General features: G+C 61.2%; 1 long non-coding RNA gene across 1 annotated transcript; it reads left to right on the forward strand.

The window, feature by feature from the left end:
* The first annotated feature begins 5,313 nt into the window (after positions 1-5,313).
* Positions 5,314-7,827, forward strand: LOC123383624. The gene is made up of 2 exons (XR_006593530.1): positions 5,314-5,379; positions 7,320-7,827. It is a non-coding gene; the product is annotated as an uncharacterized LOC123383624 (long non-coding RNA).
* Positions 7,828-8,141: the final 314 nt, after the last annotated feature.

The following is an 8,141-nucleotide window of genomic DNA, read 5'->3' on the forward strand; positions in this document are numbered from 1 at the left end:
CACTGCCTTTTGCTGTGTTCATGGGTGGCTTTTGGACTCTACCTGAGGGAGGAGGCTGGCTGCTGGGGGAGCCAACCCTGCGATGACATGGCTGGAACTTTCCATCTCCTCCCCCCACCTCTGGGGAGGGAGAGGGGCCGGAGACGGCGTTCGGTCCCCAGTGACCAGTGATCCAATCAATCGTGCCCGTGTCATGAAGCCTCCCCGAACGCCCATCCGCCTGGTGAACACGTGGAGATAGCAGACAGTGTGACATGCTCGGTTACTGTCACGGGGCCCGAGTGTGCACGGGCACTAGCTTCGAGGGTCCCAACAGACCAGATTCGACCACTCACCGCTGACAAAAGCCAAGGGCAGAGAGACACAGGAAAGGGTGGTGACTCAAGAAAGGATCCATTTCGGTGAGGCCGGTGCTGGGAAGACGGGGGGCTGACATCTCAAGGTGCTGCAGACAGTCCTGGTGGTGGTTCTCGCTCTCTCTTTTTCTTTCTTTTTTTACTTTAAAAAATTTTTGTCATGTTTATTTATTTCTGAGACAGGAGAGACAGAGTATGAGCAGGGAAGGGGCAGAGAGAGGGAGACACAGAATCGGAAGCAGGATCCAGGCTCGGAGCTGTTAGTACAGAGGCTGGTGAGGGGCTCGAACTCACAAGCTGCGAGATCATGACAGGTGCCCTCCCATCTCTTGTGAAGTTTTATTTGTTTCCTAGGATTTTACATGAGGACAATCTAGGACAATGGTCATGGGTACTTGAGGTGGACAGTGAAGGTCGGGTCGATCGCTGTCTTGGGGTCAATCCCGCGGGGTCTTGCTGACGTCAGGGACGTCCGTCCCTGTTGCTTGAGGGTTAGTTTGGCTGCCCTCAGGGTCTTTGGCTGGCGTTACGAGATGAGCTGGGAGGAAGGACCCGATCGGTCAGGAGCACAGATGATGGGCAGAGAGCAGGGGGGCTCCGAGCCTCCGCTGCACCTTGCCCTGTGCTCCCCATCCCTTCCGCCCGGCTGGTCCCGAGTGCTGTCCTGTGTGACAAACGGGCGATCTAGGAGGTGACAGGCTTGTCTGAGTTCTCTGAGCCGCTCCAACGTTATTCGAACCCGAGGGCAAGGTTGTGGGAACCTCCTCTCTATAACTTAGAGACGCGGGCGACCTATCTCCCCGGCCGCTGAGTGACCCCTGAGTTGGCCGCACAGGGACTCCAGGGGCCACACACAACAAAGGAAACAGACCTTACGCAGTTCAGACAAGTCACAGCCCCGAAAAGCAAACAGTAGCAGCTTCACGGAGCAGCAATGATGAGGCTCGGGGAGCGGGGGCTGCAGAACTGAACGGTGGGCGGGTCACCAACCTTCCACTGGAGCCAAGCCCCGCCCCCTGCAGGGCCGGGTCCTGGTGGCTGCCAGATGTTCCACCTGCTTCTCTGCGACTCCACGGCCGGCCGGACACAGCGACGTCACAACGTGGGTCACAAACACAAACATCTCTGGGCATCCACCACCACCTGAACTATTGTCCATTTTTGTAACTTGAGGTGGGCAGAGAGAATGGGGGCAAGGCCTTGAAGAGGGTGGTTCCTGGCCCAGACTTTGTGTTTGGGGGGAAACGCCATGCAGACGGGCCTTTGCTGGGCCCAAGGAGGGGACAGGTATGGGGACCCCAGCCGCAGGCACTGCTGTCCCGGTGATGCCACCTCAGGGCGCCCGAGTCCACCTGCCCCTTGGGGAGCACTTGCGACCCTCCGCTCTGCCTGAGGGCTGTGTCCTGCCCCAGAGGCACCTCCTCTCCTGCCAGCCAGGGCCACGTGCCCCAGGGAGCGCGGGTACCCCGACGGCGCTGGGGACAGAGCCAGTCTGCTTAGGACACCATCTCCCAGAAGCCCTGAGCTCCAGGCCGCCACGGTGCTCCCCCTCCTCCTCCGGGCTGCGTGGGCCCAAGTCCTCCTCTGCTCAGGGACCACCCTCTGTCCAGGCTCCACACGCTGGCACTTGGGGCAGGTCGTCTGGACCTTCTGGACTCGTGTTTCCTTGCCGGGAACATGTGCAGAGGCCTCCCTCCCAGACTCGCCAGAGGGAACACAGCCAGGAACATGCAGACCGTGCCAAGGTAGATGCCACGTGGGGGACCCGTTGGGTCGTGCAAACCGATGAGGTCACGGTGGTCGGCACACGGCAGGCACCTGAGATCCCCGGCTGAATTACGGAAGGAGGGAGGGAAGAAGGGAGGGAGTGAAACCACAGAAGCGGGGTCCACACCAGGTCAGGTCAGAGGGCGTCACAGCTCGGGCCCTGGAAGGGGGCACGGGACACGTCCTTCTGTCCCTCCAGCGCTGACCTTCCTCCACGTGGGACCTGTTGACCTCCTGGATCGTCTCCACCTCCTCCGCAAACAACGCTGCGTGTTCCCAGAAGGGGGACAGCGGGCAGGGGCCAAGGAGAGGCTTCCGGAGTCCTGTGCCCTGGGGGACTCTGGGACAGCCTTCCGGGTGGCCCTTTGTGTCCTCCAGGCACCAGGCCACGATTCCACCTCATGTCTCAGGGAATGCGCCAACCCATCTGAAGGCCCGTTACGTCCCCATGTCACAGATGGGGACACCGGGGCTAATAGCACAGCCTGGGTCACTAGTAAGACGAGCTGGGTCAGGAAGCCCATCTCCTTGACTTTGGATTGTCCTACCTGCAGGCGTGCACCTTGGCGTCCTGGGGCTCGGGGTCCCTCCTCCTGGGGGACCCCACCACCCGCCGAGGGCCCCTACCCACTGAATCAGGGGAGCAGAGCTGACCAACCTGCCTGGGGCCCCACATGGGGCTGGGGAAGGGCCGACTCCGGGCTCTGGGGGCTCTCCCAGTACTGGGCCAGCCAGTCCCCTGCAGGACAAGGACTTCTCGCTGGGGATCGGCTGGGGCCTCAGCTTCCTCACATTGTCACCTGGGCTGGCGGTCCCAAGACCAGAAACCTGCCCCTCTGAAGTAGACCACCGCTGCCTCCCTCGGGTTTCACTTGCCCGAGTCCCTCCCCGGGACGACCCACATCTCTGACGCCTGCTCCCGTGGGGGTCGCCTCCCCTTGGACTGGGACAGGTATGGCCTCCATCCCGGGGAACGCACTGGCTTTGGCGCATTATTTGGCCCAGAGGCCTGTGAACCTTTCTGGCCCCGGGTCGTGAGGGATGCTCTCTCCTCTGTGGGGTGACCGTCCGGCCTTCTGCCTCTCCCGGTTTCTGTTTGGGCCACGGGAGGACTAGCCGTGTCCTGTCTGGCTTCAGGCTGTGGTGTCACAGCACGCACAGGGGTCTCCACCCCGAGACCGTGCCCATTGTCACCGAAGGGGCCTCCATATTCCCACCTAATCCTTAATCCATTGTGATTTCAATATCAAACGAGAAAAAGTCTATTTCAAACGGCCACAAAGTACAAAAATGAATCTGTCCCGTCTGAAAAGTCAGTGCGGACCCAAAGGTATCTCTTACAAGATTCCACTTGAAGGAAACCTCCACACTAGGTAACGAAACACGGAGAGAAAGCAGACTGGGGGTTCCCAGGGGCTGGAGGGGGCACGAATGGGGAGTGAGGGCTCTGGGTCCACGGTGACCCTTGGGGATCGAGATATTCTGCAACAAAATTCTGTGGCGAGGTTCACAGCGTTGTGAGCGTACCCCGTGCTCAGGAATTGCACAACGTAAAATAAATAAAACATTTTATTGAGGATTAATATAGATTATAACTAATGAACAAATACCATAACAGCTAAAAAGTCGAAGAGAAAAAGGATAAGGGAGAAGAGGAAGAGACATTTTGGTGGGGGGTCGGGGTCAGAGATTGGAGAATGAATTTGAAATAAAATATAATAAACAAAAAATAAAATAAGATAAAAAAAAGCACCCTGTATAGGTCTTCAAGCCCTTGATTTTTGGCCGACATCCATGTGGGATCAAGGGCAGTGGCAGGGGCGGGGAGAAGGGCGATGGCAGGAGCAGTGTTGGGAGCAAAAGCGGGAACAGTGGAACCGGCAGAAGCAGGACCCAGCTGACTCTGCTCAGGTGCCCGCTGTCCCCGCACAGGTCCCAGGTCACCTGCTGGCTCCCGGGCCCCTGCAGGAGTCGCTCCAGATACCTCGCCTGCCTGAAAAGACGCCGAGGCCCCTGATGCCTTTGGGCCGGGCTCTGGAGCCGACCCGGCTTTTGCTCCTGCACCGGACTCTTGAGAAGAAAACAGAGTGATGGTTGCAGCGGCTCCAAGGCCTCAGGGTGAGAGGAGGGAAGGTTCCCCCGCCCCACCCAGGGCCGGCCTCTCCAGGGGCCTTTACAGAGACACAACTCACCCCGGAGCCTCCCCGAGAAGCCGCGGCCAGGAACCCACACGAGGACCTCTGCACCCTGCAGTCCGCAGCCCGGGGCTCTCAGTCCGCTCCTGGCCCCACACCAGCCCCCGGGGGCTCCTCCCAGGGTGGCCCAGCACCACCCGGGCCCCGTGCACCCCCATCGCCCACCCCCAGCCTTCTCACCCTCGGGCTCTGACTCCGGGGACTCCAAGTCCTGGTCCCAGGATCGGTGAACGAAGACCTTACGGCGGGGCCGGGGCGCTGGAGGAGGCCTTCCCAGGCCAACTCCAGGCCCTGCTTCCGGTGACCTGCGTGCGCCCACTCTCTCCACGGGTCCAGGGTGGCCCTCCTGGGCGACGGGGCACAGGCACAACTCTGTAGGGCGGGGGAATCCAGATTCCGCCAATCGTTTCCCGATTTCATCGGTTGATTTCTGTAAAGACAGTGACCCGCGGACGGCCCGGAGACATCACAGCACCGCCCGGCCACCTCAGTGTCCTTCCGCCCCCTTCCCCTGCAGCTCTCAGATCGGACACAGACCTGAGTGTGCACAGACCTGCACCCGGAGCACAGTGACATCCACCTACAGGGCTCGGGATGAACGTTGGGGACAAGAGGGCCACCCCAGCACACCCTGTCCCTCCTAGCCAGCCTTGACCTGGGGTGTGAGCATGACCCACCCACCAGGCATCTGACCCCTTCATCAGCCTGCTCCTGCTCAGGTGGGCCCTCCACACACGACCCCTCCTTACACACACACACACACACACACACACACACACACACACACGGGAGGGGACGTGGGGCCGCACAGGTCAGATCAGAGCGGTGTCGGGTTGGACTGGATGTCTCTGGGTCTCCTGTGTTACCTTTGGGTCCCTGCGAGCTAGAGACCTGAGGCGTCCTGTGCACGACCTGACCCACTGTCTCCCAGGTCGGGAAGGGTCGCGGCCTCGGGCTCCCCCGAGCCGGCAGCCGCGGGACACGGGCACACAACAGGAGAACATGTTCGTCAGGCAAAGATGTCCCAACGAATGAGCCCAGTCGGGCGCTGTCTCCAGAAGGTGGGTGCCTGGTGACCGGGGTTCCGAGTTCTGTTGGGGTCTGTTACCAGGGAGGTGAGGTCACTTCCTGGGGTCCCCTTACCCGGCTTCCTGCTCCTACAAGAGCCCCTCCCAGGCTGCAAAGGGGCTCCCCTCCACCCCATGCCCTGTCCCTACAGTGACACCAACACAGCCCAGACACGTCCCCGCGAAGCCTGGTGCATCGGGGCCGTGGCTTTGGGGCCACAGAGCTGGGTTCAGACCTGGGTTTTCCCCCTGACCATTGCTGGGACCCTGCACTGTGCCTCCCGGGGCCCCCGGTCACCCGTCTGCACAGTGGGGTCCTTGTGGCATCTACTTGTAGGGGCGCCATTAGGGAGCCACCTGTAGACACGTCCCGTGCCCGCTATCCCATGAGGCTCGTGGGCACACGTGAGTGTGGAAGGATGAGGAAGGGGTGGGCCTGGCACTGAACACACTCATGCGGGCCTGGGTCTGCTCCGGGTCCAGGTACAGCCACCCCTCCTGCCTGGGTCCCAGGCCCGGGGGAAGGTGGAGGTGAAGTCGTTCACAGCCTGTGCCCTCCGGACATGCACTCCAGGGGCCCCATTACATTTGGGCTCAGGTCCCAGAGCCTGGTCTGGGCCTACGTGATGGGTGGTCCCCACTGTGGCTCCCCGCCCTCCCGAATCCTGGTCCCACGTGCTTCTGTCACCCCCTCCCCTCCCGGGTGGACGGCCCGTGTGACCGGGTTCTAAGGGCTAGAATATGATGACCGGGTGTCATTTCTGGGCCGATTCATGGAATTTCTGGTTTCCTCTCTCGTGGGTCCATTCTCTGTCTCTGCCTCGGACTCTGTCTGTCTCTGTGTGTCTCACGGGAGCAGGGCTTGTGGGCTCTACGGTCCAGGTGACAACCCTCAGAAGCCTCCATTGTGGCCCGTGACCCTCCCCAGGCTCGGTGCTCAGCTCCCTCAGGAGGCCTCCTCGGCCCAGCCAGGGCACTGCCTGGGCAACTACTTCCTAATGAGGGCCCGAGGCTCCATCAAGGAGAGTCTTGACCTCGGTCCCCACACCAGGGGCTGCTGCTCGGCCACGTGCTGCAAACCCAGGTCCTCGGTCCTCCAAGCCCCCAGGCTGCCCTCTGCTCAGAAGGACATTGAGGGAGTAGGAAGCATTTTCCCAGGAGGGGAGAACAGAGGGCCAGGGATGAAGATCCTAGGACACAGAGTCGTCTATGAGCCTGTGGGACCCTTGGGACACTGTCGACGCAGCCCAGTTTAGGAGGAGGAAGCTGAGTCCTTCTGTGCTGTAGTCCCGTCCATACTTCCTAGCTCCAGGGGCCCAGCGTGGTGGACACAGGACCCCAGACCCCGTCCTCCCCTAGTTCCTGGCAATCCCCCCGGACACCTTGGGGACCCCCTGACCCTCAACTGGCACATCTGCCCTCCCTATGCTGTGGGTCCCGGGCTATTGCCAGGAATCCTGATGTCCCTGCCCCATGGCCCCACTGCCTCCAGCCTTTCTCTTCTTTCCCCCTATTACCCACACCCTCCCAGTGTGGACTCCCCTCTGATCTCCAATGGGACAGTCAGAATGTGTGTGTGTGTGTGTGTGTGTGTGTGTGTGTGTGTGAGTGAGTGTGTGTGCACGCCTTTCTGGAGATGCCCAGAGGTCACAGCCTCACACGGATCGGGTGCATAGGGACCCCCGAGCATCTCAGGGGCTCTCATTCCCAGGGGGAACTCCATGGGGGGTAGAGGCTGGCCTAGGACTGGAGACCAGCCCTCTTCCTTGGACCCTGCACACCTCACTTGTCCTGGGCCAGTCCTTGCCATTCCTCAGGGTCCCTCTGTCCCTGGGGGTCAGACGGGGAAGTGCATCAGTGTGGCCACGGCCCAGGCTCACCCCCAGGGGTAGGTGGAGGGGAGGTGCCCCAGGTACACAGGCCTCCCTCCACAGGGCCGGATGGGTCGTGCGGAGGCCAGGTGTGGCCAGGGACCCGCACTCAGCACCTGTAGATGATCCAGACGGACCGGTGATGTGCATGAATCCAACCGCTCCCCACCTGGCTGGTCAGCCATGTTCCCACCTCTGCCAACTGCTCTGGGAACCAAACCTCTCCTGAGCCTCAGAACCACGCCCGCCCCTGCCAGGCAGGCCTCACGGTGCGAGGCAAGGTGGGTTGGACATCTGGGGACAAGATGGCCAGTGACTATACCCACCCCACCCAGCTGGCCTGGACCGCAGACTCCACCCCGGGGTCCAGGTGCATGGACCCTGGGGCATGGCTGGGCCAGGGCTCCTGGAGGCAGCAGTGGAGGCCGACTCAGGGCAGGGAGAAGTCGGCATCGGTTGTGCACCACTGAATACGCACCGTGATACTGTGCTTCACGGTAAATATATATTTGGTCTTCGCCCCTGTTTCTGGCACAGATTTCCCCAATTTCCCGAGTGATGAAAACCGTGACACTGCCTTTTGCTGTGTTCATGGGTGGCTTTTGGACTCTACCTGAGGGAGGAGGCTGGCTGCTGGGGGAGCCAACCCTGCGATGACATGGCTGGAACTTTCCATCTCCTCCCCCCACCTCTGGGGAGGGAGAGGGGCCGGAGACGGCGTTCGGTCCCCAGTGACCAGTGATCCAATCAATCGTGCCCGTGTCATGAAGCCTCCCCGAACGCCCATCCGCCTGGTGAACACGTGGAGATAGCAGACAGTGTGACATGCTCGGTTACTGTCACGGGGCCCGAGTGTGCACGGGCACTAGCTTCGAGGGTCCCAAC

This window comes from Felis catus (assembly GCF_018350175.1).
Source record: "Felis catus isolate Fca126 chromosome D4 unlocalized genomic scaffold, F.catus_Fca126_mat1.0 chrD4_random_Un_scaffold_56, whole genome shotgun sequence".
Lineage (NCBI taxonomy): Eukaryota > Metazoa > Chordata > Mammalia > Carnivora > Felidae > Felis > Felis catus.